This window comes from Heptranchias perlo, chromosome 25, assembly GCF_035084215.1.
Source record: "Heptranchias perlo isolate sHepPer1 chromosome 25, sHepPer1.hap1, whole genome shotgun sequence".
Classification (NCBI taxonomy): domain Eukaryota; kingdom Metazoa; phylum Chordata; class Chondrichthyes; order Hexanchiformes; family Hexanchidae; genus Heptranchias; species Heptranchias perlo.
This window is the reverse complement of record NC_090349.1, coordinates 18,898,555-18,923,048: the sequence shown is the minus strand read 5'-3', so window position 1 is coordinate 18,923,048 and position 24,494 is coordinate 18,898,555. Positions and strand designations below refer to the sequence as shown.

General features: G+C 42.8%; 1 long non-coding RNA gene across 1 annotated transcript in view; it reads right to left on the bottom strand.

The window, feature by feature from the left end:
• Positions 1-8,478: 8,478 nt before the first annotated feature.
• LOC137342365 (uncharacterized) overlaps positions 8,479-24,494 on the bottom strand; it is a 92,594-nt gene continuing 76,578 nt past the window's right edge. The window contains exon 4 of the long non-coding RNA XR_010967239.1: positions 8,479-8,561. This is a non-coding gene — a long non-coding RNA (uncharacterized lncRNA). The remainder of the gene's footprint in view (positions 8,562-24,494) is intronic.

Below are 24,494 nucleotides of genomic sequence, written 5' to 3'. Positions count from 1 at the left end.
TTTATCAGAAGATGGGGATGGCTTCAGAAGCATTTTTCAATTCAAATTTAGAATATTCAAACAATGTGAACATGGGCTCAGTCTGGTCTGTTTGGATTTGGAATGGTCTGTCTCTTTAAGAAAATGAACATACTCATTTGTGCAGTGAAGCAATTTGACTGATATGGACTGTTCTTCACATGGACAATACCATTTTGTCTATCCAGTGGTGAAAGGCACCTCCATCTGTCTCATTGGGTTTGCTGCATTGGAAGCTGTAAGGAAGTGACTGTTAGCTGTTTTATGAGTGCATGTTGATGTCTGGCTGTGGGTCTGAAGCATCTATTTTCACAGTGTTCTAGAGGGCATCCATTCATGGTGTTGGATTCCCCAGTAGTTGGGGAGGGGGTGGGATGCATTGTAATTCCATGACATCCAATTCTCCAGCATTAAGTGTTGCTGCTTACAACCATCATATAAAAAGAGTACCTTATATTTGACACTGATGATCCAAATTTCAGAATATCTGAATCCAAATCCAAATCGTGGAAACTGAATTGCTGTAGCAGTGCAGTTGTAGCCATCTTTTTAAATTGCTTTTAGTTGCACTAAAACTACACTCCTGTCACTTATTCTACTCATCGCAAGCAGAGGTTGCAAGCAAAAATACAGCACTCAGTTTAGGGCAATATATTTTCAGAATAATTCAACCACATAACATAGCACACAATAAAGTTAGGAGTGCTGGTCCGGTCGACCAATTTCTAAGAGTATGACCTGACACCGAATACTGTGCCATCGATGATATTGGTGAATATTGCATGCTTGCTAAAGTTGCAGTGATGGAATTTACTTCTGTGCTTATTATGATGAAATGGTTACTTTGATGTTGTTTTGTTTTATTTAAGTGGCGTTTGTGCAAGTTTGCAGAGTGTATCATTTTTGTTTTTTTGGTGGGTGAGCCGATTATTTCCATTGGTGATGCTTGAAACTGTTAATTGTCTATCATGGTAAGGAAGTTGCCATGGTTACAATCTGACACTCAGTGATAAGTGAAAGCCAGCACAACGGTTTTGATTTTTAAACTCTCTATGGTTCAGTTGGGTTGTTATGTCATTTGCATTAAATAAATTCCAAACTCTGTGTGTGTGTGTGTGTGTGTGTGTGTGTGTGTGTGTGTGCCTACAGACTATTGGGTCCTCCTATGTTTTGTAAATCTAATTAATATAATTGTGGTTGACTTTTTTTTAAATTCAGGTTTTGCAATCATAGGAATTTCACAAAGTAGTTTGGCCAAACCTATCCCTACACTCTCCCTGCCATTTCTAGTCTGGTGATAGGTAATGAAGGACGAGGTCCTAAAACATGTGGTAGATACTGGGGAGACCAAATGGTATAAATACTGTGCATACAATTGAAGGCTTGTGCTCTATTTTTTAGCAAACAGGTATTTTCATCATTTTGCCATGTTCATTCGGAGCTTCTGATAGAGCAGTCAACCTGGGGCTGAGACAATATGATCTAAAGCTGATAGTCAGTTCTGGTGGACTGGGGGTCTCTGTGCACAAATCGTTAAAAGTGGCAGGGCAGGTTGAGAAAGCAGTTAAAAAAGCATATGGGATCCTGGGCTTTATAAATAGAGGCATAGAGTACAAAAGTATGGAAGTCATGATGAACCTTTATAAAACACTGGTCCGGCCACAGCTGGAGTATTGTGTCCAGTTCTGGGCACTGCACTTTAGGAAAGATGTGAAGGCCTTAGAGAGGGTGCAGAAGTGATTTACTAGAATGATTCCAGGGATGAGGGGCTTTCGTTATGTGGATAGACTGGAGAAGCTGGGGTCATTCTCCTTGGAACAGAGACGGTTGCGAGGAGATTTGATAGAGGTATTCAAAGTCATGAAGGGTCTAGACAGAGTAGATAGAGAGAAACTGTTCCCATTGGTGGAAGGGTCAAGGACCAGAGATTTAAGGTGATTGGCAAAAGAACCAAAGGTGATATGAGGAAAAACTTTTTTACACAGCAAGTGGTTAGGATCTGGAATGCACTGCCCGAGGGGGTGGTTTAGGCAGATTCAATCATGGCCATCAAAAGGGAAATGGATAAGTACTTGAAAGGGAAAAATTTGCAGGGCTACGGGGATAGGGCGGGGGAGTGGGACTAGCTGGATTGCTCGCATAGAGCCAATACGGACTCGATGGGCCGAATGGACTCCTTCCGTGCAATAACCTTTCTATGATTCTACGGTATGTACAGTAGTGCCCCTGTTGGCATCCATTAATGGTACCACACTGCAACTGTGCAAGTTTATTAATAATTAATGATAAGTAATTGCATCAAAAGGTGTTATAAAAACAGCTACTATCACACTGCTCCACAGAACTAGAACTACTGTTGTCTAAAGCAATTTCACCAATCAAAATTAGCAAGGAAATGCTAGGAAGCCTTACGACTTGTAATATGACAGGCTACAATAAATCAAATGATAATTATGTTGGTTATTAGGATAGCTTTACAACATGCTGCACATACGCTGGATATAAGTCATTTTGTAAGTTACCATTACAGAACTGCATGTGTATTAAGTCAGGTTAACTAACAATGGGAAGCTTTAAAGAAATCGTTTTTGTAAAACAAAAATCAGGTTCTTTGCATTTGAGAAGATAAAAAGACTCATGTTATCTTCTCCTTTTCCCCTCCCAAATTTTTTTTTGGCTTCTTAAAAAATCCAACCAGATGCTAAGGCATCTTTTCCTTCCTGCTCCACTTTTCTCCCTTCCCAAAACCAGTGAGCATGCTGCGTCTAGTTTCACAGGTGCCTCTACTTCCACACCCAAGTCAATATTGTTCATGTGTGAGGCCTAGATTGTACGTTGACAGACTATCTGACTACAGATGTCATCACAGCTTAGCCTGACCCGTCCCCACCCAATGTTCACACATATGTAGTTTTTAGCCAAGATCATTGAATATTGTTTAGGAGCGGGAATCCCGATTGAGGAGATGCTGAGGCAATTGTCAACTTGGCTGAGATTAGCTAACTCAATACACACCAAATAATAAACTTGGGATCTTCCTGATCTGCATAGCTCAGTAACGTAATAGGCAGTACATTTGCCTGTTGAACCATTAGAATGTTCACACTCTTTTCATTCATTCAATGTTTACAGTTCAACTCTGCTTCAGCAGAGATCTATATTGCTTATTGCAATATTCAGATTTTTTTTAAAAATCTCAGTATCTTAGCATTAGAGATAAACGTTCTGAGAAATTTCAATGTTTGACCTAAAAAGCCAAAATTTGTTATCTTTTATTCTAAATTCAAACTTCAAATATAACTATTGCGTGAGCAGAAAAAGCTTGGACCACACTAGACAGGGGTCAGATGCCTCATTCCCACTCTCCCAACCTGCACACACCACCAGAACACAGGAAGGTACTATAGTTAGGCCATGAGAGACACAACAAATACTTGCCCCGTCAGACCATTAAACTACCACTGAAAAAATAGGCAACAAAAACACGTGCTCATTTTTAAAATCACTCCACGCCACCAAACCCACTGTGATGGTGGCAAACATTTAGGCCCTGGCGAACAAAATGGCATCATTCATGAGTACGATAACGCATAGTTAAACATGAAATGGTCAAAAATGGACCAAATTCCTAGCCGTTTCTACTCAACTATATTCCAACTATTTCATGCCTGAATTTAACTCATGATTAACATATTTGCTGCATGGAATTGATTTACCTCTTCAAAATTTCAGTGTATCATTTTATTAAACAATTGTACAATAATTGTTTTGTGTTGCTCTTTCTGACTGGAACAGGAATGATACGTAAAGAAAGAGAGCAATGACCAAAGGGTAAAAAGAATTGTAGCTAAGTGTAAAACAGAAAATGAGGTTTACAGCCCCATAAATGAATATAATTCAGACAATAATAAAGCAGAACAAGGCAGATTGTGCCCACTAGCTATAGAAACAACAAGGAAGGCCTAGATAGGCCATTAAAAAGCTGCACTGGGAACGTGAGGAGATAAGGCATCCAGATAGCATCATCTGCCGCAGACAACTAGCAGGGTGATCAATGGCTTTCATCGTCTACTGGTATCTGTAATGACGAAATTATGGTACTATATTCCCTTAATTATCCAATCAATGTGCAAGTGTTGATAAGGAAAAGGATACTTTGAGACATTCTGATAGTTGGGTGCGGTGAGGATTTAATCACAAACTGGCTTATCTGAAAGGACAAAGCTGAGAGAAAAAAAAAGGAGAGGACCCTGTTCAGACTTTAAAACACTGGTTGCTCTCATAAATAGCAGAACGTTTTTTGTTAGACAATATCCAGGAATCATTGTCAAAGGTCTCTTTGGCAGTCAATTCACCTGAACAAGTATATTGTTGAGGTCTGCGTCTATAGATCAAACGATAGAGCATACCTTGATTCCACTGGCCACAACAACACAAAATAAAAACTTTATGCAATGAAAATTTCTTCAGTGCATTTTAAAATTAAAGGCTACGAGCTATGCGGAGAAGGTACCGTTTCACTTAGCCCATAGCAACAGTCTATTTTAAAACAGAAAGTATTTATTCTGCACATATAGGAACCTGTCTCCACTCTAAAGTATTAATAATCTGGCATATCACTTTACAGGAGGAAAAAAATCTAACTAATGCTTGCCACCAAGAATGACAAGAAAATTGTATTAAAGCCGTTGGTGTTTCTTCTGAATCAATGTATTCTTTGTCTATAGATTTCTATGTGTATATCACATCTCATTTTTCATATGTTGTAGATGCCTTTTCTGTATTAAAATAAAGGAGGGAAAAAAAGAGAAGTATCACATTTAAGTTCCACCTCACACTTAGAAAGTCAAAGTTCAAGCTGTCTTTGAATGTCTTCAGACCCTGTCAGATATATATGTACATATTTACTTTATAATCATTGTCACTAATCAGATAATACCTTGACAATGGCAGAAGACACAGATAATATAAGCAGAGACAGTTCTGAGATCATTTTGTAAAGATGCTGTCATGTTTGGTGTAAATTAAAGGTGCCCCATCCTCATGAAAATGCATATGCCGAAAAAAAATACATACATAGGAAGGGAGCCATGAAGGTTATGCATCATTTCACGTGCATATGATGTAATGATACTTTTCAATGTGATTTATATGTGTTTGTAAACAAATTAAAAATATTGACCACTTTTTATCACGAAGGCAATGCTCTTTTAAATATACTTTCTACAAGTAATTTTCCTGAATACTGCATGCTAATTTCATCCTTGTTTTATTTACAGCAAAAAACTTCAACATGGCCACATGTCAATGCTTTGGGCCTTTGAGCAGTGAGGAGAAACCAGTTTTAATTTCAATATAATTTTGATACTTTCTGAAAAACAAAATGTTATTTTTCTCTGGACCAACATAAGTAAACCTGTTCCTTGTTATCACAGAACAAAAACTGCCGTACTTCGGTAGCATGAGACTAATACTTAAAAAATCTATAAAATCCTCAGAGACCTATTTTTTTGCTTCTTTCTGCAGTCTTACTCTTCAATGCTCCTTCTGAAATGGGCTCTGGCTCCTAACTGTCTGCTGAGGAACTGGATTAGATCAGACACCCTGTTCACATCACATTCCCCTATAGCCCTCAACCAGGGACAGTTGATGATGTCTCTGCACCCCCTGACCTGGTTTGCTGAAAGTCAAGACTTGCAACACAAAGCACAGTATTCAGCCATGGCTGGAGACAAAAAGCCAAATATAAAAAGATCTCATTCATAAAACATTTGCTCCATATCAGCATTTCCACTCCCACATCGGAATTATGTATTACTAAAATACTACAAATATACAAAACATATTTATCTGTGCAACCCTGAAGGTAATAATAAAAACTTTGTTAGTAAGTAAAATGACAATTATTTTGTTTAACTGGTACAAAGAGTATGAGCCTACACGTCAAACATTCCCAGCATGTCTTTCAAAAATAAATATTAAGGAATTGTCTCTAGGAACGCTGGTGATCGTTTAATTTTTTTTTAATCGTCATATTGAAATAAATTATTTCACAATAATTTAACAGCAGAAAGAAAATAAAGCTAAGTTTGAATAAAAATATTGGCTACATTAAAAAATTACATAAAGATCCTTAAAATGTATCCAAAATGGTATCAAAAATAAAGTCTACTTTAATTTTCATAATTGTATTTTGAAGCTGTTTGAAAGATGCAAAGCAGTTTAATTGGTGACTCAACTTATAGATGGGGTTTCTAATTTAAACAGTAAATGGAGCCATTGTGACCTTAAAGCAATATTCTCCAAACGACAGATACAATAAAGATCTCACAGCCAAAAAATTCTGATGACAAAGCAACTTTAAAGCTATAGGTCCTTCTTCAGCAATTTAACTGACAAAAGTTATACTGAACCCATGCACTGACAATTAAAAAGACAGAAAGGATATTTAGTCATTTTAAAATATCCAGAAAAGATCAAGTGAAATGGAGCAGTACTGCATCATTTGTTGTAAAATCTTTTGGCAATGGAGAGGGAGGAAATTTTAGCTTGCAGGTTATACGTGTGTGCATAAATATCAAAAGATTGTGAAAGAAATAATTCACTGACAGTATAATTATAGGAAGGATATAGTGTTAACTGCAGCCTTGCTGATTTTGTCTTTTGCTGCAGACAAAAGAAAACAATACCTGTTTCTCACCCAAGACATCTAAGACTTGGCCTGCTTTTTACTCCAAGCAGTGAAAGGGCAAGGCAAGATGCCAAAATCTAATATAGCCTTTGAGTCTAATTTAAACAACAGTAAGTGGCACCAATCTGACCTTAAAAAAAGAAACTCTTTGCAAATGAGGAAGACAATAAAGGTCTTGCCAAAGTGGCAGATGTATTTTTAGTGACAGCGACACCTAAATCAAGAACTCACACTAGAGAGGCATAATACCAGGAAACTGCTCTAAAGAATAGATTTCCTCCTTGGAGAGTCGAGTGTTCATTTTGAGACTCGTTATTGTGGAAATGCACAGAACAGAACTGGAAGCTAATCTGTAAACCAGGTCCAGAAGAAATTTAAGGACGTGAGATGTTGCAGCAGATATGACAGGAGTTTTTACCTCATCGACAGTACTTTTAACACACCCGTCTGCTTTTTCCCACCAACATTGATGGGAATACATGAGAAGCCACGAATGCAATAGTACTCACAGAAGGTCTGCCAGCATTTTAACAAGGATTATTAGTCAGAACTAAATCAGATCAGGAGACATCAAGTGTGTTGTTTCCATAATTTTTGCTATAATAAAAGGAACCTGTATCAAAAGCAATGAGGTAGCTTTACTGCTGTTAACCAAAATAATTACCAGCTGTTAACCAGATTGGCAGCAACTTAATAAGGAAACATATTCATAAGGTCATAAAACAACTGCGTAATTTACACTTTAGTTTATTAAAATTTAAGCAGATGGATTGGTAGTTCTGAACTTAATCCTCAAACAGGCCATGAACTCAAGGCTAAGGATGTCCATCACTCTGATGAACTTACACCACACTGCTAGGTGAATGGTGCCATAACAAAGCAAGCTGGATTCGGAAATTTGTGGCTGTTCCGGCAGACTCCCACCGTAAGTTCGGTGCAGTCTAGGCGTGCCCCAAGACCGTTGTAGGCTCCTCTCCGTGACCTGGTTGGGTCAGTGGCAGAGTTCCACAGCGGACTCAGTTCCAGTGTAATTGCTGGGACCAAGTCCCCATGGATTTTATAGACCTCTATCTCAGGGTGAGGGAAAAAAGTGACAAAAATACAGGTCCTGCTTTAGTCATACATCATCTGGCATTGACTGCAGCCTTAAAGGAGCATGTGGCCAATACCATCTCACCCTCCCAACTGGGGAAATTGTGGGGGGATAATTATTGGGAATAGAGAAGTGTTTCCATTTTTTGTTTTTCTGTGAGATTTTATATTTCCTTTTGCAAAGTTTCACAAAGTCTTAACGCTAGCAAGTGTTATGAGCAGGCCACAGCAAATGTCCTTCACTTATGTATAACAATCTGATAGATTAACTGACCCTTAAAACATAAATGTGAGGTTCGATTTTCAAGCATAAGCAGGGTTTCGGATATTCGTTTTGGCGATTCTGGTAGTTCCTTTAAACTTTACAATTCCTTAACATGAGGATTTTATGGATAAACAGTTAGACAAACTACCCTAAAGCTCTTTATTCATACAAGTGGCTCATTATAGATTATACAGGAGAATCTTAGAGGAAAGTACCCAGTGATCTGACTCTGAGGTTAACAGGTTGATTTGAGCAAGTTGAGAGTTTGTGGACACAAATGCCTTCACATAGTTCGAACATTCAAATTTCCAAACAATGTAAAAATTAGCCCACACTGGCAACCAGAAACTTTCTGAGAACTATTTTAATAGTAAGTTGAAAACATTTTTTTACATTACCTTTTCCTTTGTCATCTGTGTTTCCAGTCAAAGTTTTAAATAGACAAGAGTGGTATTTGCATTTGAAATAAGAGGCTGGAAAGAGCTTCAGGGAAACCTTAAAAGGAAATAAGATAGTAAAAGTCATGTGATATTAATGTGTTTGACATATGTAACCTTTATGTAATCTTTAAGTTCTATGAACTTGGTTACATCTAAAATAAACGATTTGCATTTATATACTGCCTTTCATGTCCTCATCTATACAGCATTTCCAAGATGTTACTCATTTTCTTAACATTTTCAAATTAAAAAGCATTTCCTTGCACTGTAAAATTAATAACCATTATTTCACAGCTTCAAATGCTTCATGGGCTATGACTTACACAGCTATCTTTCCAGGGGAAGAATTTCTCTGCACACTGTGTAATAAAATTGTAAACTTGTTCTTCATAAAGGGGTTTAGGTTCAGAGGAAATCTCCCCCTCCGCCTTATTAGTTATTAATCTGATTGATTTAGACACACACATTTTATTTTGCTAAAATGGCATGTGGCAAAAAATGTTAATCATTAGAATTCTTAAAAAGGTAAGTGGATAAATATTTGAAACAAAAACCTAAAAGGATATTTGGGGAAAGTGCAGAGGCATGGAGCTAAATGAAGAAAAACAGAAAATGCTGGAAAAACTCAGCAAATGAAGAGTTCTTTCAGAGAACTAGAACAGGCACAATGGGAAAAATGGCCTCCTTTTGGACTGTAAAATTCTTTGATTCTATAAAGAGATAATTATCCCACAAAACACATCTAGCATAAGAAAACTTTGCTCCTATTCCAACCAGCAACCCCCTCTCACCATTAGCACAGGCAAGGATGGGAATTCATCTTGCAAAAACCCATAATATGCATCACATTTGAGTCATCAACATGCTGTGCCAGATTTTAAAGAAGGGGACAGGTGCATCTGAACTGAAAATCTAAGTGCACATTTTTGCCAATGAACTCCAGTGGTTCAAATGGGGAGATTGTGTTTCCATACAGTTGCACTCATCCCAATTATTTGCAGCTCCACTGCTAATAGAGAAAGCATATAAAACACCAGCTCTGTCATGTGGCCAATGCTGTAATGACACAAGAATAAATTCAGGTTATCCAGATTAGAATTTTTTAAAATCTAAATCATGACTAAAAAATATAAAATGATTACAAACAATGACTGTACTTTTCAAAAAGAATTGTAAATGCAGGCCTCCAAGGCATTTAGACTACAGATTGTTTTTTCAATGGATGGAAAATCATGATTGATTTTGCAAGAAGGGCCTTTTTTCTATTCATTCATGGGATGTGGGCTGGCAAGGCTATCATTTGTTGCCCATCCCTAAATGCCCTTGAGAAGGTGGTGGTGAGCCACCTTCTTGAACCGCTGCAGTCCGTGTGGTGAAGGTTCTCCCACAGTACTGTTAGGAAGGGAGTTCCAGGATTTTGACCCAGCGACAATGAAGGAACAGTGATATATTTCCAAGTCGGGATGGTGTGTGACTTGGAGGGGAACGTGCAGGTGGTGTTGTTCCCATGCGCCTGCTGCCCTTGCCCTTCTAGGTGGTAGAGGTCGCGGGTTTGGGAGGTGCTGTGGAAGAAGCCTTGGCAAGTTACTGCAGTGCATTTTGTAGATGGTACACACTGCAGCCACGGTGCGTCAGTAGCGGAGGGGTGAATGTTCAAGGTGGTGGATGGGGTGCCAATCAAGCGGGCTGCTTTGTCTTGGATGGTGTCAAGCTTCTTAAGTGTTGTTGAAGCTCCACTCTTCCAGGCAAGTGGAGAGTATTCTATCACACTCCTGACTTGTACCTTGTAGATGGTGGAAAGGCTTTGTGGTGTCAGGGGGTGAGTCACCCGCCACAGGACACCCAGCCTCTGACCTGCTCTTGTAGCCACAGTACTTATGTGGCTGGTCCAGTTAAGTTTCTGGCCATTGGTGACCCCCAGGATGTTGATGGTGGGGCATTCAGCGATGGTAATGCCATTGAATGTCAAGGGGAGGTGGTTAGACTCCCTCTTGTTGGAGATGGTCATTGCCTGGCAATTGTGTGGCGCAAATGTTACTTGCCACTTATCAGCCTTAGGCTGGATATTGTCCAGCTCTTGCTGCATGTGGGCACAGACTGCTTCATTATTTGAGGGGTCGTAAATGGAACTGAACACCGTGCAATCATCAACGAACATCCCCACTTCTGACCTTTGGATGGAGGGAAGGTCATTGATGAAGCAGCTGAAGATGGTTGGGCCTCGGACACTGCCCTGAGGAATTCCTGCAGTGATGTCCTGGGGCTGAGATGATTGGCCTCCAACAACCACTACCAACCACCCCACCAAGCTCTCACAGCCCCATGCTGAAGAGAAAAAGCTACCCCTTAATCTCTGGAAGCACACTGTTTAAAATTGTTGCATAAAATTCCCTTCTGCTTTATTTTAATAGTCATTAACCCTTTATTATAGGATAGTACACAAAGAAATTTTATATAAACATGTTAAGCAGTCCATTACCGGGGAAATGAAACCCCTAGCCCTCAATCACTGACTAGTGTCCGTTTGGTGGCCTGTAATTCACATCAAGTACTGTACTATTTCCCTTCCTACTTCTTAACTTAATACACAGAATTCCAACAAATATCAGGCTGTTCCCTCAACTACCTTCTAAATCTCATCAGATTTTGACAGATAGACAGTCAAAAAACCTTTGTTTAAAAAAAATCTGTGAATTTCCTTCTCTTCTATATCAATTTGCATAGTATTAAAGAACGGGGATGTAACTGAAGTTTTCAAGGTTATCAATGCGATTAAAAAAGCTGATTTCAATGGATGGAAAATCCAAGGTAGTGTATCTGCGATTTTCCGATGCATGTCAATGGCAGGAGAGGTACTGAGCAGAGTTGAGGACTCGAAAAATGTTCCCTATTAAATGTGTTCAAGTAGGAAATGAGATCTGGTTTCTGGAGAGAGAAGGGATTGAGGGATTGAGAAGCTGGGTAAACAGGGTTGAAATCAAAAAGTGATGGGTTAGAGGGCCTAATGGTCTTTTCCTGTTGCTAAAAGTCCTTATGAAAATCATACTAGCTGTTTTCCAGCTCTCCACTGGATTGTTTTGCTGCTATCAACATTTTTAAGTTATAATATTCAGAGTGTTTTAGATGTGTAACAAGGGTCTGACCCTTAATTGAAGTCTCCAGCTGTGATTGATATATTGTGGAGAAGGTTTTTTCATAAACACTTTTTAAAATAAGAACAGTTTGAGTATTCAGATAAAATGGACATCATCAGAACAGATGGCTCCCTGTAATATAACTGTACACAAAAATGTATAGATTGAGGCCTAGAGAAGCAGTCACCACAGCTATGGCACTGCTGATAGCCCAGGTTAGATGCGGGCCTTTCTCATTAGCTACTGCATAGCCAGTCACGCTCCCACTCAGCTTTGTTTGTTTTCTGCATTGCTTTGTTATGACCAGAGGTTGTGATGTTTGGGTCAGCCCTTGGGATTTGAAGGGGAAAGGAACATTATAGTGAAACCAGCAAGTAAGAATGCAAAGGGTGAGAAGGAAACGAAATGCAGCATAAAAAAAAATTACAACATTTTAAAAAGGACATAGAATAACAGAAAAGAGTAAGGGGTAGAAAGTTTGTGTTGAGCAGCAGCGCAAAACGGGCGATTTCGCATCGGTCGCCCGTTATATTCCCCGTCTGTTATACTCCCCCCGGCCCGATATTCAGTCCCATTGCCTTCAATAGAGCTGACTTCTATCGGGAGGGGGGGTGGGGCGTCATGGCGGTATAATATACGGCCGATGCAAAATCGCCTATTTAGCCCCACTGCCCAAGACTTCTACTCCTAGGTCCTACGGCCAATATCCTTTGTGAACTACTACAATGAGGCTGTTAGTTTGTGGCTTCATTCTGACTTTCTTAGGCTGTGATCTGGGTCTGTGAGGATGTGCTTTGGTTGTGTGGGCTTCCAGATTGCCTGGTAAAGAAAAAAAAACTTGCATTTATAGAACGCAATTCACGACCTCAGGACGTCACAAAGCACTTCACAGCCAATGAAATACTTTTGAAGTGTAGTCACTGGTGTAACGTAGGAAACGCAGCAGGCAATTTGCACACAGAAATTCCCACAAACAGCAATGAGATAATGACCAGATAATCTATTTCAAGTGATGTTGGTTGAGTGGTAAATATTGGCCAGTTCACCGGTGAGAACTTCCCTGCTCTCCTTCGAAGAGTGCCATGGGATCTTTAATGTCCACCTGAGAGGGCAGACGGGGACTCGGTTTAATGTCTCATCCAAAAGACAGCACCTCCAATAGTGTAGCACTCCCTCAGTACTGTACTGGAGTGTCAGCCTAGATTTTGTGCTCAAGTCTCTGGAGTGAGACTTGAACCCACTTATTTCCTGAGATCCAAAGAGGGGTTCTCTGACTGACATATGTCCCACAGGTGTTTTACCCACATATTTGTAGTGGGGAGGGTTATGCTCTACCACAGTGGGGGAAGGGGGGGGATGTATTTACTTCCAGCTAGCGGCAACACTTGTGCGACCCTGTGTACTGCAAGAAGAAAGTGCGGACATTTTCTCCCCAGTGAGTAGGGTTACTCACTGGATCTGCAGGAACTGTCATGCTCTCTGATCTCCCGATTTGCTGCCCAAAAAGGCTAACCGAGAGGGAAAGCCCAAGAATACATCCATGAGTGTGCCTTTTCTGGCCATTGCTCCTCCAATATCTGCCCTCTAAGGGAGGGGTGGAACTTGTGGGCCAGGTGCGTGATGAAGTAAACTTGATGTTGTGACTTGAACTGGCCTCTGCACATTCTTCTGCAGATGGTACCTGCGCTGATGCCCCCAAAACAGCCAAATCGCAGGGATCTTCACCAAAATATCCCGATTCCAAACTCCGTAAATAGCTTTCAGTTCCCTCCATATGCATAACATAGGCTACCTCAATGTATCTCTCTGCAAGTACTCCACGATAAACTGCACAGTGACTTCATAAAATACTTGCATTGAAAACAAGGAGTAGGGGGTAGAAAGTTGTCTCGGGCAGCAGTGCAAAACAGGTGGTATGGCATGGGCTGCCTGGTATATGTCTGCATGATATTCAGTTCTATTGAAGTCCTACGCCCTGCGATAGCACCTATGTAGCATAACCACCCAAAACGAATTTTGACTCCTAGGTATCTGAAAGGGCAAAACGTACACTATAGATAAAGAGGAAAGGCCACAGAATAAAAAGAAACTCTTGTTATTTTATATGTGCAACATTTTACAATTCTTATTTATTGCTTGTGATTTTTTTTTAAAATCGGAAGTGACAGAATACAAGGTGTGCACCAGTGATGACTGAAAATAATGCATCCAGCTGTCAGACTGAACTGAATCTACCCAGATTGGTGCCAGTTACTACTTTTTATTCATCCTTTTTGCATTGAGAAATAGACTTCTGTGTGGAAGTAATCTATATCCACTATACCCTGAGGGTGCATTTTCTAAAATAAATGCATGCGACCTGGGATCGCTCACTTCCATGTACTTCTGTTGTGTCATGAACTCTTGTGTCTCAGAGGCTTTTCAGAGTTACTAATCCGAGTTCCCCTGGCAGAAATGTGCTTCAGTTGCACAAGGTGCTGCGACCCAGTGATGGAGAGGTCATTCTGCTCAAACCGTTGCCACCAACTCGCTGTGACACGGCAACCGAGAAGGGGTCTGCTGGAGCCATAATACAAGCAACCCGACACTGCAGCACTGGCTCTGGTAACCACGTGAAAACAAGCCTTTAATTAATAATTAACATTGCTAAGAGAAACCCAAGAGATCTGCAGCAGTGGAACCTATAAACCCAAGTTAGAGGAATGCTGAAAGCCTCTAATGATCCACAATAATCACTCTTTCAATAGACTGCTGCAGCAGCTTGAGGTATCTGTTTCTCCACAGACACTGCCGAGACCGGCAGCCACTGTGTGAGCAAAGCCTTGGGACCAAGTAATGACCCATAAAATGTTACTCCAAGGTATGTTCTCTAGCCCCTTTGGGTCAGAGGTCAGCTACAATCTGAGATAATGACTACTAATAATGTCATCTGATCAGGATAGAAGAGGCTACGAGATCTGAGAAAATTATTCAGAACAAAGGAGGAGGGGAGAAGTAGCAAACTCTTTATTCTTTGTTTAGACTTCAATAACCCTTTCTCATTTGTTCCTTCCTTCCAATTCCCTTAACTATTACTATATGCTGCTGGTCCACCTGCCTGTTTTGGATAGTGCCTGACAGTATTTTCACCAGTACCGTGAAACCTTTGCGCATTTGAAAAGGCATTTTCATATTGCTATGGTGTCATTGAGCAGGTACCAGGCAGAGTGTGGCACCTCCAAGAGAAGAGTTACCAGGCCTCATTCAACCGACAGTAGCAGACACCCACATTTTGCTCCCCCTGCCCCCTGCAATCTGCCACCAGTTCCCCCAGCTTCTACAATGGCTTTGTAAACTGAGCTAGTTCAGTGAATCAGAGAATCATAGACTCTTACAGTACAGAAGGAGGCCATTCGGCCCATCGGGCTTGTGCCGGCTCTTTGAAAGAGTTATCTAATTAGTCCCACTCCCTCACTCTTCCCCATAGCCTTGCAAATTTTTCCTTTTTGGGTATATATCCAATTCCCTTTTGAAAGTTACTATAGAATCTGTTCCACCACACTTTCAGGCAGTGCATTCCAGTTCATAACAACTCGCTGCGTAAAAAAACAATTCTCCTCACACCCCCCGCCCCCGCCTTAGCCTTTGGTTTTGTGATTTAAGGTTGCCTGATCTTTTTTCACATTGAAGAAATGTTTTCTATAAATTTAGGAATACTTGTGCATCTCTTCTCCTAAAGAGGTTCTGTACAAAAGGTTAGGGCACTGTTTTCCAAAATGGCCTCCAATGCACTAAAAGGAGAGTGGAGACACATTATAGCATATTAATATAGAAGAGGAATACACAGACGAAGGTTTGGCATCCCAAAACCAGACAAAAGTGCTGAAAAGTAAAAGCACTGAACTATACCCTTAGTACTAAGGGACAGACTAAGAATTTTGCTGGTATTAAATGTTAAATATTTCCATAAAAGAAATACCTATGGGGAAAAAAATCTTCTCAAATTCCCTGCCTGCATTACAAAGCCTGTTGTTTCTTGTTCAGTGAGAGGAGTATAGGTTGGGAATGTGCTATTCAGTCGTGTTCAAAGATACAATACTAAACGACCAGGATCATGCTTTAGCAGGTTATGATGTCATCAGAATCTGAACATATTCATACAGCCTCGTAAAACCCTCCAACATGAGTTTCTTTCATGGTTGATCATTCAAACCTTGCTGTAGTGCTGGAGACTTGTGCTCCAGAACTAGCCGCGCCTCTAGCCAAACTGTTCCAGTACGTCTACAACACTGGCATCTACCCGACAATGTGGAAAATTGCCCACAAAAAGCAGGACAAATCCAATCCAGCCAATTACCGCCCCATCAGCCTACTCTCAATCATTAGCAAAGTGATGGAAGGTGTCGTCGACAGTGCTATCAAGCGGCACTTACTCACCAATAACCTGCTCACCGATGCTCAGTTTGGGTTCCGCCAGGAACACTCGGCTCCAGACCTCATTACAGCCATGGTCCAAACATGGACAAAAGAGCTGAATTCCAGAGGTGAGGTGAGAGTGACTGCCCTTGACATCAAGGCAGCATTTGATCGAGTGTGGCACCAAGGAGCCCTAGTAAAATTGAAGTCAATGGGAATCGGGGGAAAACTCTCCAGTGGCTGGAGTCATACCTCGCACAAAGGAAGATGGTAATGGTTGTGGGAGGCCAATCATCTCAGCCCCAGGACATTGCTGCAGGAGTTCCTCAGGACAGTGTCCTAGGCCCAACCATCTTCAGCTGCTTCATCAATGACCTTCCCTCCATCATAAGGTCAGAAATGGGGATGTTCGCTAATGATTGTACAGTGTTCAGTTCCATTTGCAACCCCTCAGATAATGAAGCAGTCCTTGCCTGCATGCAGCAAGACCTGGACAACATCCAGGCTTGGGCTGATAAGTGGCAAGTAACATTCGTGCCAGACAAGTGCCAGGCAATGACCATCTCCAACTAGAGAGAGTCTAACCACCTCCCCTTGACATTCAACGGCATTACCATCGCCGAATCCCCCACCATCAACATCCTGGGGGTCACCATTGACCAGAAACTTAACTGGACCAGTCATATAAATACTGTGGCTACAAGAGCAAATCAGAGGCTGGGTATTCTGCGACGGGTGACTCACTTCCTGACTCCCCAAAGCCTTTCCACCATCTACAAGGCACAAGTCAGGAGTGTGATGGAATACTCTCCACTTGCCTGGATGAGTGCAGCTCCAACAACACTCAAGAAGCTTGACGCCATCCAGGACAAAGCAGCCCGCTTGATTGGCACCCCATCCACCACCCTAAACATTCACTCCCTTCACCACCGGCACACAGTGGCTGCAGTGTGTACCATCCACAGGACGCACTGCAGCAACTCGCCAAGGCTTCTTCGACAACATCTCCCAAAACCGCAACCTCTACCACCTAGAAGGACAAGAGCAGCAGGCACATGGGAACAACACCACCTGCACGTTCCCCTCCAAGTCACACACCATCCCGACTTGGAAATATATCGCCGTTCCCTCATCGTCGCTGGGTCAAAATCCTGGAACTCCCTTCCAAACAGCACTGTGGGAGAACCTTCACCACACGGACTGCAGCGGTTCAAGAAGGCGGCTCAATACCACCTTCTCAAGGGCAATTAGGGTTGGGCAATAAATGCCGGCCTCACCAGCGACACCCACATCCCATGAATAAATTTTTAAAAAAGGACAGTTATGTGTCTTCTATGAAGGTCAAGTTTCAACTCTGGGTTAATTTTGTTCACTGCTACCCCTTACTTTTCACCTTCTAATTTCATCTGGCTTCTCCTGACATCAAGTTTGGCATACAGTACCTATTATTCAGGGGTGCAACCAAACCTTACTGCTTGGGTTGATTTTATACTGCAACCTTTTCAGCAGGTTGTCATGATGATACACCAACCTTCCCCCTTGGCTATTAGCATTCTTAAGACCCGAGACATTAACCCTATCTTGCTCTCTCCACAGATGCTGCCTGGCCTGCTGAATGTTAACTGCTTTTTCTGCTTTTATTTCAGATTTTCAACATCTGCAGTATTTTGCTTTATGTACAATAATTTTATTTACAGATGATTTAAAAACAGGATTTCATTTCCTTATTCCATATTACATTTACAGTGTGAGGTCTCTCCACAGTACAGTACAATTTGCTTCATAAGATATCATGTATCCTTCTACTTTATTTTACAAGTTAACATACTTGTGTAGCCTCCAGTCCCTTAGTTTCAGATCTGGACTATTCTTGCAGCCTTCAGTACCTGGATTGTCTCTACCAACTGATGATGTGATGATTGGTTTCTCTGTTGAGAGTTTTCCTTGAACAAGAATGAGTCACTTAGGGCTGTTCAGACCAGCTTCTGTGGTCTTGCCCCAGGACTTACTCTTTCCAGGTTGCTTTCAAAGCTCTCTCTGCCTCTCTGGGTTATCTCCCTCTTTGGGCTATTCTCAAGGCTCTTCTCCTCTCTAAACTCTGCCAGTGTAGTTCCTATCATAGCACTAAGCATCTCTGTGTCTCTGCTGCAAACAGGGCTCCATCTGCCGTACTCCTGCATCCAAAGCTCCCCACCGGCAGTCTTGCCAATTGTGTCCCTGTCTAATTCTGCGTCTTGATCTTGCTCTCTCTCTCTCTATCTCTTACTCCTTCAACCCCAGCTGCCATCTCAGTACCAAGCCAGGACTGTATCCTGCTCTCAGTCTCTGTCCCAGACTGTTGCTTTCCTGTGCTTCTCACAGTGACTCAATGAATCTCTCACACTGATATGCAGCTTGGTCCTTGCACTCAGCATTGGTGTCTCACTTTCTCTGGTTCCTACCTACCTTTCCTAACTTATTCCTTCACTCCTTTTGGTTACTACATTCCCATAACACATTCCTGAACTTCCTTAGTTACTTCTCTGCACTGGTGTACCCCAACCCTCAAGCACCTCTCTGCCCCTTGCTCTCACTCCTGCTGCTGCTCCTTAAAATGCTTTGTTTTGATGCACTTATCTTCCCTGCACAATGTTTTCGTTCCCACCCTCTCTCCCTCAGCCACCCTTTACAGTGCTTTGGTCCACAGTTCTCCTGCGCACAGCTTCCTGCACATCACACTCGTGCAAGGGAGTGTCTTCCCGCACTCATTTTTTTTTTGTGCCCTCAAGACGTCTACTCAGTGAGTCCACAGCTCCACCCTGCTCGCTCATCCCCCTGACTGCTCTCGTAGGTTAATGTGCAGCCGCACCTGTTGCTTTGGTTTGGAAAGCCAGGGCTGGACTGGGTGAGTGAAGAGAGAAGCTGTCACATGCTCTTCCACGCCCCCCGCCCTGGCTTGTGCATCCGACGGCTCCTCTCCTCACTCCCCCAGACCAGCTCGAACTTTCCAAAACCATTGTTAACAAAAAAAAAATCGTCAGCCGTCGTCAGTATCAGATCAAGGAATTGTAACACAAATATATTTCCAGTGTGCGGCAAGAATATAATACCAATGAAGAGATTATTTTCAGAGAAGTAATCTCTTTTTGTCATGTGACACTGACACAAGGCAGATCCTGCTCCATAAATTCTCCACAAGAATGTTTTCCTTTCCTGTGATTTGAATAAAGCACTACCTATTTCAAAGGCAGTTGCAGTGCACTGAGCAAATCCACAAAAGTAATGAAAGGCAGTAACAGTAAGGTATCCATTTAAAACACGATAAATAACCAAGTGTGTTAACGCAATCTCAGGATTCTAATTAATGCATAAACCACTCAAGCTTTGCTGCCTTGGTTTATATTATAAGAAGCCTTTATAAATATAGTAACGTATATTTGGTAGCCAGATTCATGAGTATAATTTTCAGTAAAGCAGTCTTCCTGTTATAGGATACTGATACAAGGCAGGTCAGGCATCATAATTGTAGTAACTCCCCTATCCCTGTCGCACAAGCATTTAAATCATGGGAGCTGTCCGAATGTAATTCCTTTTCCTGTTGGTATCTCCAGGGGCTCACAGTAAAGTTGAGAACACTGTTCTACTATAGTTAGCAGGCTGAGATCGGTTGTCTGTTTAGGTTGGTGCAAGGCTGGCAGACACAACTTAGATCATTGGTGCCGTATCAGTCTCTGGCGAAGAAAAATGGAGCTCTGCACATGTGTGGTTGTATGGCACTCCCATAGTGACATCGGAACAATGGTTAAAGTTTTGCTGTTAGCAGGAGCTGACTGTCCTGTCAACTCACAGTAAACATTAAAAAGATTAAAGATGAAGGTGACCCAGTGACGCCAAAGACTTTTCACATCAATGCCAAAGTGGCCGATGAATTATATAACCATTTGCAAATTCAAATCAAATATCCCAGGTATAGGGTTATAACACAGTCTTAGGGATAAGGCAATATTATAACCTCACTCCATCACCCCCCACCCATCCCCAACTTTGCTGTCATGTTTTGACAACATCCAAACTCCTTTGTTGTTATAGCCTTGAAACATACTCCAAGTCAATTAGTATTTAACCCACTCTCAGTTTATCTGCTATATTCCACATTGTGTATCATGTACACTGATGACGTTACAATTCCACATGTCAATTGCTGCTGAGGGGAATTCTGGAAACAGAATTACTGGGCTCCCCGAAGGCACTGCACGTGGACCAGACCTGAGACCGTGCACTGTGGGCCTTTTCAAGAGAGTTGATCTCGCCTAGAATTTCAAGGTCAGCTGATTTGAATAAACTCTTTTGTATTCTTTCTGCTCATAGACCAGGTTCAGAAAGCACACCTACAGGAAGGGTAGGATTTCTGAATGCTGCTTAATTTAAAAAGGCTGCTGCTCAGCATTAAAAGGGAGCTATAAACAAAAACTTAATACATTTCTGACGTGGTAAAGAATCACAGAAGGAGGTCATTCGGCCCGTCAAGCCCAAGCTGGCTCTCTGCAAGAGCAATCCAGCGAGTCCCACTCCCCCGCCCTATCCCCGTAGCCCTGTAATTTTTTTTCCCTTCAAGCACTTATCCAATCCCTTTTGAAAGCCACGATTGAATCTGCCTCCACCACCCCCTCAGGCAGGGCATTCCAGATCCTAACCACTCACTGCTTAAAAAAGCTTTTCCTCATGTCGCCTTTGGTTCTTTTGCCAATCACCTTAAATCTGTGTCCTCCGGTTCTTGACCCTTCCGCCAATGGGAACAGTTTTTCTCTATCTACTCTGTCTAGACCCCTCATGATTTTGAAGAAACCTATATTTATATAGTGCCTTTTACATTCTCAGGATGTCCTCAAGTGCTTCACAGCCAAAGAATTGTTTTTGGAAAGTAATCACTGTTGTAATGTGGACAAAAGTAGCAGTCATGCAGTTAGATACCACAAACAGCAATGAGATAAATAACCAGTTTGTCTGTTTTGGGAGGTTTTGATTGAGGCATAAATATTAGCCAGGACGTTTGGAGAACTTCCCTGCTCTTCTATGAAAAGTGCCGTGGGTTCTTTAAAGACCACCTGAACAGTTAGGCAGGACATCAGTTTAATGTCGCATCTGAAAGCATTACTGCATTGAAATGTCAGCCTAGATCATGTGCTCAAAGCCCCTTGAACAGGACTTGAACCCACAACCCTCTGACGAGAGTTGTGAAAACTACCACTTGGCCAAGCTAACACTTAGGCTGCCCATTTGAGGATGCTGCTCTTGAAGTGTTGCTGCAGGAGGACCTCCCATTCCTGTAATCGGGGCAACGTCAGAAATTCCTGGGTGAAAGTATCTGAGCAAGTTAATGCAATCTCCCACATCCACAGGTCATGGATTTCAAATATAACCAGGGGTCAGGAAGATTGCTGGGGTATGACTACCCAGAATTTGCCTACTCTTAAGTACATGCCAATAGGATTCATACCACAAAGAGTTTACTGCCAACCCAATGCAGCCTCACTGAATTGTATGCAAAACATTCAGGCAACCTTTCAGCTCTTTCATATCCAGGCTTATAATACATGCAAGGCAGACTTTGTATGTGGCACTGAAATATACTTCTAATGTGGCGCAGACATTTTGGAAGGTGTGGTGAATGTAGGCAAGCATTGGGGCAGCACCATCTCTGCTCCTCCAAATAATAATATCTTTGAATCTGCTTGCAGGAAAAGGCCGCACATAACAGCCAGGAGCAAGAATGGGCCTCAGAACTACTGTCGTTGGACTTGATTTAAGGGATCACTAGCTGAGAGGCCTTAGAAGGACTGGGGAAGGGAGGGCTCAAAGCCTCTCACAAAGCTCATGGCTCATGAAATTGCCACGTGCTTAAAGGGGCCATGACATAGATGATGGCAGTGGAATTCTCCGCACCGTTCACACTCACTCACTAACTAATGGGCATACACGGCACAACAACTGCATGGCCCACAGTACGTTCGCCTGTCACCTCTTTTAGTCAGGATTCCTTATTGTTACCATTTCAACATATGTTCCTGTTCTTTTTCTATGGGAATCTCACAAGATGAAGTGCCACCAAGCAAGCCAGCACCGTGTCACTCGCGCCATCTGATGAATGCGCCAACCCAGCTGGGTGGTTTATTGGGCCTGATTTCAGCATGGAGCCAGGAAGGGGGCAGGGCGGGGGTGGGGGGGGGGAAGATAATCGGACACGAAACTCACAAGTAAAGTTAGCGGGTCACAATCTGCAATGGTGACCTAATTGAGGGCAATAAATTTTACTTCCAGGTTTCGCGTCCAGCAGCCAGCCTGGTTTGAATCGGGGAGAGGGGAGGGAAAGATCATGGGCCATCGGGGGTGGGGGGGGAGGTGGAGGATATCCGGGGGTTGGGGGGGGGGGGGGGGGGAGGCCATGGAGGACATCGGGGGAGGGGGGAGGCCGTGGAGGACATTGGAAGTGTGGGGGGTGGGGGGTTGGGGCAGATTGTGGGCCGGGTGGGTATCATGTCACCAGAAGATCGGAGGTCGAGAGATGCCGGAGGTCGCCAGAAGATCGGAGGTCGCCAGAGGACTGAAGGTAGGGAAGGGGTCTCGGCCATGGGGGCAGGGGGTGTCCACCAGCAGAGGTGTCCACCATCGAGGGGGGGGGGGGCGGGCGGGGGTTGGACGATCGGGGGATCTGATCGAGCCAGGTGAGCTTATTGGGCCTGGATAAAGCACTCCTGCAACTCCGGGCCCACAAGCAGTGCAATAAAGGCACTCACCTCATGGATACGGCCCTTCCCGCCTGCTTTCACCTGATGAGAATCGGAAGCGGTGGGAAACCCATGCAGATAAGGTTAAATTCATTTTACCTTTTTAATACAAAAAATTAAGTGTCTCAATTATCGCAATGAGGTACATTGCCCTTTAACAAGCCGCCGGCCGGCATTAAGGGGGGACAGGACTTCCGAGTATCGGATAGGGACACGCATCCAAACCCGTCTGGGTTAAACCCGGAAATGGGTGCGTTGGAGCCCGGTTGCAGTCCTACTTCAAAAAACTGCAATTTTGACCTCCCACCCGCCCCCAACCCATCTGTTCTTTAGGGTTAAAATTACCCCCATTATGTCAGGTTGCGGAGAGAACAACATGTGAAGCAGCAAGTGGAACAAAAAGACAAGAAATTCCTTGTCAAAGGAACAGCTTCCTCAGCTACTTCCGCCAGGGATTGTCACCTCACAGGGCCTGTTTACAGAGCAAGGCTGCTATCTGAGCACCAACACTTGTTGAGATGATGTCCAAAGTGTGGTGGTGAGTGCGGAGAATTCCACTGCCATCATCTATGTCATGGCCCCTTTAAGCACGTGGCAATTTCATGGCCATCAGCAGCAGTGCCCCGAGGACAGAAGTGTCACGCCCAGATGCCGTCTCTCTCTTGAATGCTCTGCCTGGAGCTCTGCCAATGTGCAGCAGTATCTTGTCTGGATTCAACATTCTGGGGTGGGCGGAGGGGGAGGGGCGGACAGCAGTGGTCAGATTAGCAGCACCTCAATGCAAGGCTTCACACCCCTTAGTGCTGGCCAGCAGTCTATTCCCACACAGGTCCCCTGGACATTCTGAGGCGTACCAAGAGTACGAGGCTTCTGCCATTCATCCCTCACTCTGGTACTCCCTTGGTCATCTGAATCGCTGACCGTCAATACGATACCCAAAGGAATTCCTATCCTCAGAGATGCAGTTCCTGCAAGTAAAATGACAGCGGGCAGGGAAAAGAAAGGAGTAAGAGAAACAAATACAACAATCAAAATACAGCTAAAACTATTCCAAACCAAAAAGCATTAATAAACTAATTTCCTGCCCATTCCGATTTTCAAGGGGACCTCGATCTTGGCAGCTGGATATCCCCCTCGAGACATCGGGGTCAGGTGATGACCCCGGTGCCATTTTCACCTCTGCCCGCATTGCTACCACAAGTTCCTGCCATTGCCCACCTAACATGGGTGGTAGAAATTGGGAAGTCGCTATTTTGAGTGTACTTTAAAGTTAGGGAAAGCTGACTTTTTTTTACTGCAGTTGCTTGTGGGTTTTGAGCCTTAAAGGCTTCCAATATTTATTCTCTTTGCTGCTATGGGTGCTGCAAAAAATTATCCCTGTCACTATTAACTGCTGCTCTCTTTCGCTCCTGATGCTTCCAGCCCTCCCCTGCTGCAGGCCCTTGAAAATCAGCCACCCCACTGAATTTGCCCCCAATTCGGCGAGCTGCCTATAGGGAGCACGTTTCACACTGGCATCTTGCCGGATTCATTTAAATTAGGTCCCGCCACGCAGATGGCATGAGCCCAATGCCAACTCCTTCGAGTTGGCACAACACACCTTGTCCACTGCCTGCCTGAATAATGCTGTATACAAAAGTCTCTCCTGTAGCTCTGTTTCAGAAAGGGAGCTTAAAAGGTATGGGCTCTATAGAG